Consider the following 10560-nt stretch of genomic DNA (forward strand, 5'->3'; position numbering starts at 1 on the left):
TAAAAAAAAAAAAAAAAAAAAAAAAAAAGATGTTACTTTGGGGCGTAATTGTTTTAAGGAGTGTAATAGCTAGTGTTCTGACCTCCTTAGAAATTTGAACAGCTCTTTTAGATACCTGAAAAAGTTTTGTCAGCTAATCAAAGGTTTTACCATGTCAATGCCACATTTAATCTATTTTGCAAATTTCTAATCATGTGCAAGAATTTCTATTTTATTTAACCATGGCTGTTTTTGTGGGGGAACATGTTGGCAATGTGCTGTTGAGAATTTCATTTTCCATAGATATCTGTTACCAGTATAACAAAATTGATAGCATTTGCTGATGAAATACATTACTCAAAATTTTTTTTAAGATTTGTATTCTTCCCCTACATTCTTCTGAAATACAGCTCTTTACATCTTTTCCAGGGTCTGATGGGAGGCTCTCTCATTTCATAGCTGACAGCACTGGAGACAAAGCAGAATCATAGAAGAAGAAAATAATGTACTTAGTACCTTGTGCTTATTAGTTTGTGATACTACATAGCTAACTGGAAATTCTATTAAGCCATTCCCACCAATTGCTTCTGGATTATAGAATTAATTGGATATGAATTGTTAATGAGCATCTGAGTTTACCCTCTCTTTTTGCTCTGCAATATGTCTAATTAATCCATTCTTTTTCAACAGACTCTAAGATGGCCCCCAGTGATCCTCACCTCTTGGTATTCTCACCCTTGTGTAAGTCCCTCCCAAGAGTGAGCAGGACCTAGAACTTGCTTCTAATCAATAAAATACAACAAAACTGATAGATATCACTTCTATGATTATATTACATAGCATGGTAATTTCTGTCTTTCTAGGAGACCCTCAACTGGCTCTGATAAAGCAAGCTATCATGTTGTGAAATGCCCTGTGGAAAAGCCCATGTGGCAAAGAACAGCCAATAGCCAACAGAGAGTTGATGCCCTCAGTCCAACAGCCTACAAGAAACTGAATTCTGCCAGCAACCATGTGAGACTGGAAGCAGATTCTTCCCTGCAGTCTTGTGAGATCATGAAGCAAAGGACTCAAGTTGTGCCCAGATTCCTGACCCACAGATACTGTGTGATAATAAATGCATATTGTCTTAAACCACCAAGTTTGTGCAATCTTTTAAGCAGCAATAGATAACTAATACTCAATAACCTGGATTTTATTAAGTCTATAGTCAAGGTAGAGCTTCTTGTGAGCAATTCATTTTTGCCATTTGTGGAAAATATTGCACATTTTTTTGTTACAAAATTAAAGCCTTTGTGTATTTTGAATATTTGTTGAGAGTTATTAAATGTTATTAACTATTAATAATTCATTTATTTTATAATATTAATTGTCAACCCCATAAAATAATATTTTAATATTAGACACTAGAGAATAGAGACATTTGTGAAACAAAGAGATCCTTCAATTCACTGAAAGCAGATTGAAGAATCTCTTTGTTTCACAAATCAAATTCTGTCTTTCTTAGTAATGGTTGAACCCACTCAAGTCATTTCCAAGTGAAAGAAAAATTAAACATGATTATAATTCTTATTCTGCTCTTCTCTCCATGACCAGTGTTGTCTTCAGTGGTTATATAAGAAATTAGTTTCATCTCCATTCTCTGTCTACATTAGCAGTTCATCATCATTCTTCAATTATGTAAGTAATCTGGATACAAGTATGAAGAAGGCAATTTTTTGTACATAATGTATAAATAAAATAATACAAGAATTTTCCAATGATACCCTAAATAACTGCTAACTGCATCATTGTAAATCAGTCTAGTTCATGAAAAAAGATTCAGTACATATGAAGCATTCAATTAATCATACTGCACACATACCATATAGTTATCTATACCCAAGGAAAAATATGATTAATGCTATTATAATCTTTGGAGACAATCAAGTCAATGCTGCAGACAACACTGCAGATTTTGTCCCTAAAAATATCTTCATAGAATCTTATCTGTACATTTCTCTTTTTCTCCAGCTTTATTGAGGTGTAATATAATTGATAAATAAAAATTGTATATATTCGTTTTCACAACTGCCATGAGATTGGCTGGGCAGTTATTATTAGTCCTATTACTGCATACAGAAATGAGGAATTAAAGAATTTAGATTATTTGTTTTAGGGCAAATTGCTGAAAGCAATATGGAAATGGAAGTCTCGTATCACCTATACAGGACTACTGCATGCTACTGACAAAACAGTATTCCATTAGGACCAGCTACCTTAAGAGAGGCGCCTGGGGGAAATATCACTACTTCTGCAGAAAGAAATCCGAATGCCTACTTCACTACTGAATTTACATCTAAGCTTCTCATATAAATTTGTGTTTCATTAGTTTTAGTTAAAAGTAATTTATTTCAGAAGCCCATAAACATATGTAATGTCCCTGTCTTGAACTGCATTGAAATTGCATTTTAATTTATAAGGTATTCAAGTTTTTATTAACATATTCGTTGTGTCCCAATTATAATAGTTTATAATCCCTCTACCCTTCCTAATTCCATTTTTCCTTGAAATTCTGTCTCAAATTTTTCTTTTACCATAAAGACTTCTCTGATAATTTCATCAAGTATTAAACTTCACCTTCCTTAACAGTTAACATTTTATTTAATAGAGCATGAATTTAAGGTGAAGTTTGATTGCTTTCATTTTATAAGTTTAAGTTAGCAATGCTAGCCTGTGTCAAGTCTCTGTTATACAATCTTTTTTCCTATCACAATTCAGTATTGCCATAACACATCCAGGTTTATTTAAAATGAGGCATAACATTACTTCTAAATTCCATCTATACCATTTTATCCTTAATTCTATCCAGTTTTGAACTTTAATACATAACATCATTTACTATTTTGTTTTGTTTTGTTTTGTTTGTTTGTTTGTTTTTTGAGACAGAGTCTTGCTCTGTCACCCACGCTGAAGTGCAATGGCATAATCTTGGCTCACTGCAACCTCTGCCTCCCCGGCTCAAGCGATTCTCCTGCCTCAACCTCCTGAGTGGCTGGGATTACAGGCACCTGCCACCACATCTAGCTAATTTTTGTATTTTTAGTAGAGACGGGGTTTCACCATGTTGTCCAGACTGGTCTCAAACTCCTGACCTCAGATGATCTGCCCACCTCAGCCTCCCAAAGTGCTGGGATTACAGACGTGAGCCACCGTGCCTGGCCCCTTTTACTGTTTTCATATGTCTTCTATTACATAGAACTATGTGGTATTTGAGGAACAAAAGTATATCATAATGATAATTTATATCACCTATATGTAGCACAGTGCCAGGCACATTGTAGAGGGTCAGGAGTTAGTGAGTGGTTAGCTATTATACAAGTAAAGAATACTGTAAATATCAGTGGATATAGAAAAGTCTGGGATGTTGTCAGAACTCTGCTACTAACTAGCTACACATGGCCTCAGACAAACTAAATCTATTTACTTTATACACCATGAAGGGATGAAATGAAATTAGTTTCTTCTTCCAAGTTCATATTGAATTAAAATAAGAACTGAAGAGAACAAAGTTGTGTAACTTCACTGTTCCTAAAATAATTTTGAGAAAATAAAGGCAAATAGTTTAGAGATGCTGCAGACCAGAAAAAGCACAAGGTATATTCTCTTCCTTAAAGGACACAAATTGAAGGGTTATAAATGGATTTTTCACCTTTACCATCATTTTCACCTTTACCTCTATTCCCATCATTTGTTCATCTTGGGAATAGTTTCTTGTCTGCCTTTTGAGAACTAGATTATTGACTTTTCATGTTCCAGGGGCTCTGTAACTCTGAGCCCAGGTTCAGTCACAGAAATTGTTGTCCAAAGTCCTTCTAATCAAACAACACAAAATAGAACTGTTTTGTAGACTATTATAGGCTCTCTTCTTGCCTAAAACACAGAAGACTGATCAGACCCTGTTTTCCTTTCGACAAAGTATTAAAATACATCGACCAACATAGACATCCATTCCTGAAAAATCTCAAATTAAAAACATCAAAGTCTAATAAAAAGGTGTTATTTTAGAGATTAACCAGATGAAACGGCTTTCAATGTGGGTGACCTGGGGACTGACAACAAAATGAAGAGAAGAAATACAGGACAAAGATCTGTAGAGAAGTTGCTTTAGGAAGAGAAGCTTATAAAATAAAGTAACGGTGACGGACATTTGGATCACATGTGGAGAAGCCCTATACAGTGAACTTAGAAAATGTGGTAGAGTGATTAAATAATTCTGAAGACATTTATTAGCTTATTTCAATGGTCAGTCTGGAGAAATACACAAGGAAGAACAAAAGGGAGGTAGAAGGATAAAGAAACTGGCCATTAAATTTAATTTTTTTGTCTGCCCTAAATTTCCTTAATATCTACAAGATTTTTAAAATTTTGCTTTGAAACAGAGAGTACTTTAACATTTTACCAATAGAAATTTGAAATTAATACCATAAAATAATTCCAATTCTTCAACCACATGGTCACAGGACTACTCATCAGATGTCCTTAAGGAGATAATTCCATCACACCTACACAAGGGTAGAAATATTTCTCCCAGAATAAAAAGTTTAATTTGTCAGTTGATTACCTGAAATTAAAACAAAACGTCTAGCTTCCTTCATAAACTCCGTGTCAACATAGCACATGGCTCCATCTCTAGACTTTTGATAAAAGACTCAAAGAGCTCTGCAAAACTGTGGTAGTTTCTTCACGTGGAAGGATGCATAGTACCACAATGAGGAAGGCTATTTGCCTTTCTTTTATTTCAAATTTGATATAATTTGTGAACTTCTATAGTCAAAGGGACTGCAACAAATTATTTTTAGGGCACTTGGCTAATATTTTAGAATTCCCCAAAGAAAAATGTCTTCAATATTTTCTGAGTCACCTTGTTAAGTGATTATCTCTTAAGACCATTAGCAATATAATCACATGTGTTTTCTGTAGGGAGGAAACAACTGTTTCCAACGTAGGTCCAGAACACATTCTGAAGTACATTGTTAAGGACATGACTCAGTCTTTTAGCAGAAAAATAATAAAGTATTCAAATATTCCCTTAATTCTACTTATCATAGAGTTATAGGCTATAGGACAGTGATAACCAAACTATGTAATATACTGTATAATAATCATTTGAACACTTCGCTAAAAATGAAGACTCCTGAAACATACAACAAGCCAACATAACACAGCTGAAGATTTGCTTATAGCTCTGTTCCCCTTTAGACTAAGTTTATATTAAGCCTATGGTTAAGTTACTTAGAATGGTTTCTTTTTATTTTCTTTTGAACATGGTTATGTTTTTCATTTGAAGTGTAGTTATTTCATTTGATTTGGTTTGCATTTAATTTTAAAATTTTTTGTCCTTTACTTTTGTTGACAGTTTTTATATGTAAAAAATCAATATGCTTCTCCAAAGTAAAAATACACACAAAAACCCCACAGAATACTATTCTCAATGAAATGTCATTCTCTATCCTTTCCACCCCATTGCTCAAGATCTATAGAAAAGCAATTTCAGGGTTTATTGGTTTATTGGTCATATGTTTCAATTTTACAAAAAAAGATTTGTTCATGTTTTCTTGTTATTTATAGCATGCAAAGTATACTCCCTTACATTTGATTATTTAATGTAATAAATGCTGGCAAACATTAGATACAGTTTAAGGAAACTGCCTTCATTATCATTATTTTCTAATGGTGGAAGAATACTCCAGTGTAAATATAGGCTAATAGTTTATTCAACAATTACTATATGTTTTGGTATTTAGTTTTCAAAATTTTGTGGTTATAAACAAAGCTGCCAAATTAAAAAATATATATATCAAAGTCAATGTTACTTGCATGCTGTCTGTAGATTCAACAAAACCCCAATCATAATCTCAGCAATTAACGATCTGATTCTAAAATTTCTTCAGAAAGGGCAAAATGAGAGCATTTACTCCTGACTTAGGAGTGATCAAAAGTTTCTTAGATGTGTTACAGAACACAAAAGCCATTTTTAAAAATGTACAGGTTAGGTGTGATCAAAATTTAAAACTTTTACACATCGAAAGATCCCACTAAGAAAATGAATAGCCAATTTGCAATAGTCACAAATAAAATAAAACACCTAGGAATAAACTTAAACAAATAAGCAAAAGATCTCAGCTGGCCACAATAGCTCACACTTTTTGAGGGTGAGGCAGGTGGATCACTTGAGTCCAGGAGTTTGAGACCAGCCTGGGCAACATGGCAAAATCCCCTCTACTGAAATACAAAAAATTAGCCAGGCATGATGGTGTGCACCTGTAGTCCCAGTTACTCGGAGGTTGAGGTGGGAAGATCACCTGAGTCTGGGAAGTTGAGGCTACAGTGAGCCAAGACTGCACCCCTGTATGCCAGCCTGGGCAATGGAAGTGAGACTGTCAAAAAAATAATAATAATAATAACAGAGGGAGAAGGAGGAGAGGAAGAAGAAGAAGAAGAAGGAGGAGGAGGAGGAGGAGAGGGAGAAGGAGAAGTTGATATGGTTTGGATTTGTGTATCCACCCAAATCTCAGGCTGAGTTGTAATCCCCAGTGTTGGAGGTGGGGCCTGATCCTGATAGGATCATGGGGGCAGATTTCTTCCTTTGGTGCTGTTCTACTGATAGAGTTCTTATGAAATCTGGTTTTTTAAAAGTGTGTGGCATCTGCCCCGTCTATCTTCCTCCTGCTTTGGCCATGTGAAGATGTGTCTATTCCTCTTCACTTTCCACAATGATCACTTTCCACAATGATTGCAAGTTTCCTGAGGCCTCCCCAGTCACACTTCCTATACAGCCTGCAGAACCATGAGCCAATTAAACCTCTTTTCTTTATAAATTACCCAGTCTCAGATATTTCTTTATAGCAGTGTAAGCATGGACTAATACAGATCTCTAAAATGAGAACTATAAAACAATGATGAAAAAATAAAGCAAAAAGATATTCCATGTTCATGGATTGGAAAAATCAATATTGTTAAAATGTCCGTACTACCCAAAGCAATCTGCAGATTCAATGCAAACCCTATCAAAACACCAATAACATTCTTCACAGAAATAGAAAAAACAATCCCAAAATTTATATGGAACCACAAAGGAACCAGAATAGCCAAAGCAATCATAAGCAAAAAGAACAAAGCTAGAGGCATCAAATTATATTACAAAGCTACTTGACTTCAAATCATACTACAAAGCTATAGTAACGAAAACAACATGGTACTGGCATAAAAACAGACACATACAGCAATGGCACAGAATAGAGAACCCAGAAATAAATTCATGCATTTACAGTCAACACATTTTCAATAAAGGGACCAAGAACATACATTAGGAAAAGAACAGTCTCTTCAATAAATGTGCTGGGGAAACTAGATGTCCATGTGAGAAAGAATGAAACTAGACCCCTTTCACCATACACAAAAGTCAAATCAAAATAAAAACTTAAATCTAAGAGCTGAAACTTGAAACCACCAGAAGAAAACATTGAGGAGATGCCCCAGGACCTTGGTTCAGCCAAAGATTTCTTGACTAAGTACTCGAAAGCATAGGCAACCAAAGTAAAAGTGGGCAAATGAGATCATATCAAGCTAAAAAGCTTCTACACGGCTAAGGAAACAATCGAAGTGAAGAGACAACCCACAGAATGGGAGAAAATACTTGAAAACTACCCATCTGACAAGGGATTAATAACCAGAATACATAAAGAGTTCAAACGCCTCAATAGCAAAAAAAAAAAAAAAAAAAAAAAAAGTCTGATTTTTAAGTAGGAAAAAGATCTGAATAGACATTTCTCAAAAGAAGATGTACAAATAACAAATATACACAGGTATTCAGGGTTTTTTTTAATGTTCAACATCACTAATCATCAGATCAAATCAAAACCATAATGAGATATCATCTCACCCCAGTTAAAATGGCTTTTGTCAAAGAGACAGGCAATTAACAGATGCTGGTGAGGATGTGGAGAAAGGGGAACCCTTCTACACTGTTGGTGGGAATATAAATTAGTACAGCCACTATGGAAAATAGTATGGAGCGTCTTCAAAAAACTAAAACTGGCCATGTGCAGTGACTCACGCCTGTAATGCCAGCACTTTGGGAGGCCGAGGCAGGCAGATCACAAGTTTAGGAGTTCAAGACCAGCCTGGGCAATATGGTGAAACCCTGTTTCTACTAAAAATACAAAAATTAGCTGGGCGTGGTGGCAGGCGCCTATAGTCCCAGCTACTTGGGAGGCTGCGGTAGACTTGCTTGAACCCGGGAGGCAGAGGTAGCAGTGAACTAAGATCACGCCACTGCACTCCAGCCTGGGCAACAGAGGGAGACTCTGTCTCAAAAAAAAAAAAAACCACTAGGAACACCATTTGATCCAGCAATTCCACTGCTGGGTATATAACCAAAAAGAAAGTCAACATACCAAAGAGATATCTGCACTCCCATGTTTATTGCAGCACAATTCATAATAGCCAAAATATGGAATCAACCTAAGTGTCCATCCATCAACAGATGAATGGATGAAGAAAATGTGGTATATATACACAATAAGATATTAGTCAGCCATAAAAAAAAATGAAATCTTGTCATTCGCAACAACATGAATAGAACTGGAGGATATTACGTTAAGTGAAATAAGCCAGGCATAGAAAGACAAATATCATATGTTCTCATGCATATGTGAAAAACTTGATCTCATGAAGATAGAGAATACACTGATGGTTATCAGAGGCTGGGAAGGGCAGCGTGGAAGGGCGATAAATACGAGTTGGTTAATAGGTACAAAAATACAGTTACACAGAAGGAATAAGCTCTAGTGTTCGGTAGCAACATAGGGTGACTACAGTTAACAATAATTCATTGTATATTTAAAAATAAATAGAAGAGTGGAATTGGAATCTTCCTAACTCGCCCCCAAAAAATGGTTGAGGTGATGGTTATCCCAATCACCCTGATTTGATCATTACACATTATATGCTTGTATCAAACTCTCACATGTACCCCATAAATATATACAACAATCATACTTCCATAAAACTTAAACATTTTGTTTTTAATTTTTTTAAAAAAAGAAAATGAATAGCCAAGCCACAGACTGGGAGAAAATATTCACAAAACATGTATCCAAAAAGGAGTTGTATCTATAACTACATTATTTGATATGGTAGTCATCAGTCCATGTAGCTATATCAATGTAAATTGATCAAAATTAACACAGTTTTTCTCATTTACACTAGACACATTTTACAATGAACATTTTGAACAAATGTAGGAAATTCTACTGGACAGCTTTGATCTAAAATATAAAGAAATACCAGAACTCATACACACACAAAAAATCCAATTGAAAAAGACAAAAAGATTTGAAAAGATGCTTCATAAAAGTGAAGCTACATGAATAGCCATGAGCACATGAAAAAGTGCTCAATATCATTAGTCAACAGGGAAATACAAATTAAAATTACAATGATGTATCACTACATATTCACTAGAATCTCAAATATTTAAAGAATTGGTAAAACCAAACACTGACAAGGTTGTGAGGAAATTGGAAGTTTCATACACTTTGTTAGAGGAAATGTTAAGTGGTGCAACCATCTTGGAAAGTGGTCTGGCATTATGAGGCTTAAATATACACCTGTTCTATGACCTAGCAATTGCACTGCTAAGCATTTACCCAAGAGAAATGAAAACATATAGCCCACAAGACTTAATCAGAAATGGTCATAACAGCTCTTTTCATAGTAGCCCCAAGTAGGAAAATGCCCAATCAATAAAATAATGGATTTTAAACTTGTGGTATTTTCATAAATAAAAGGCAATTAAGGCTGGGTACAATGGCTCACACCTATAATCCCAGCACTTTGGGACGCTGAGGCAGGCAGTTCACCTGAGGTCAAGAGTTTGAGACCAGCCTGGCCAACATGGCTCCACTTCTATTCATGTTGTTGCAAATGACAATATTTTATTCATCTTTATGGCTGAATAATATCCTATTGTGTATATATACCACATTTTCTTTATATATTCATCTGTTGATGAATGGACACTTTGCACATTTCATTGTATATAAATTTTACATTTTAAAAACTGTAAATAAATATTGAACTCTAGTGATTGACACACATGTTGAAGTATTAGGGCGAAGTATACGGATGTCTGCAATTAAAATGCATCAAAAATAAGAAGATCAATAGATGGATAGAGGGATGAATAGATATATGACAGAGCAAGGAGTATAAACAGCTAATGATAAAATCAAGGTGATATCAGTAGATTTCACTGTAAAATTATTTCATGCTAAAATTACTTCGACTTTGTTATATGTTTAAATTATTCATAACATAAAATGTTGGTGAGAAAACAGATATCCCAGGCCTCACAGAGATGAATTTCCAGCGCTAAATCTCCAAAATAAAAATCGAGACAAAAATCATGAAGTCAAAATCATGTTTTCTCTTGCTATTTCCAGAGTCTCATGCAACAACTTCCTGAACTGTGCTTCTCTTTTTCATTTTAGACAATTCCATCCCTTCTGGGATTATGCGGGTCGTCAATAAGAAAAC

General features: G+C 34.9%; 1 long non-coding RNA gene across 1 annotated transcript in view; it reads left to right on the plus strand.

Moving 5' to 3' along the window:
* LOC111552941 overlaps positions 1-1065 on the plus strand; it is an 8539-nt gene extending 7474 nt beyond the window's left edge. Inside the window, exon 3 of the long non-coding RNA XR_002734778.2 lies at positions 843-1065. This is a non-coding gene — a long non-coding RNA (uncharacterized LOC111552941). The remainder of the gene's footprint in view (positions 1-842) is intronic.
* Positions 1066-10560: the final 9495 nt, after the last annotated feature.

This window comes from Piliocolobus tephrosceles, chromosome 6 (genome assembly GCF_002776525.5).
Source record: "Piliocolobus tephrosceles isolate RC106 chromosome 6, ASM277652v3, whole genome shotgun sequence".
Taxonomy (NCBI): Eukaryota; Metazoa; Chordata; class Mammalia; order Primates; family Cercopithecidae; genus Piliocolobus; species Piliocolobus tephrosceles.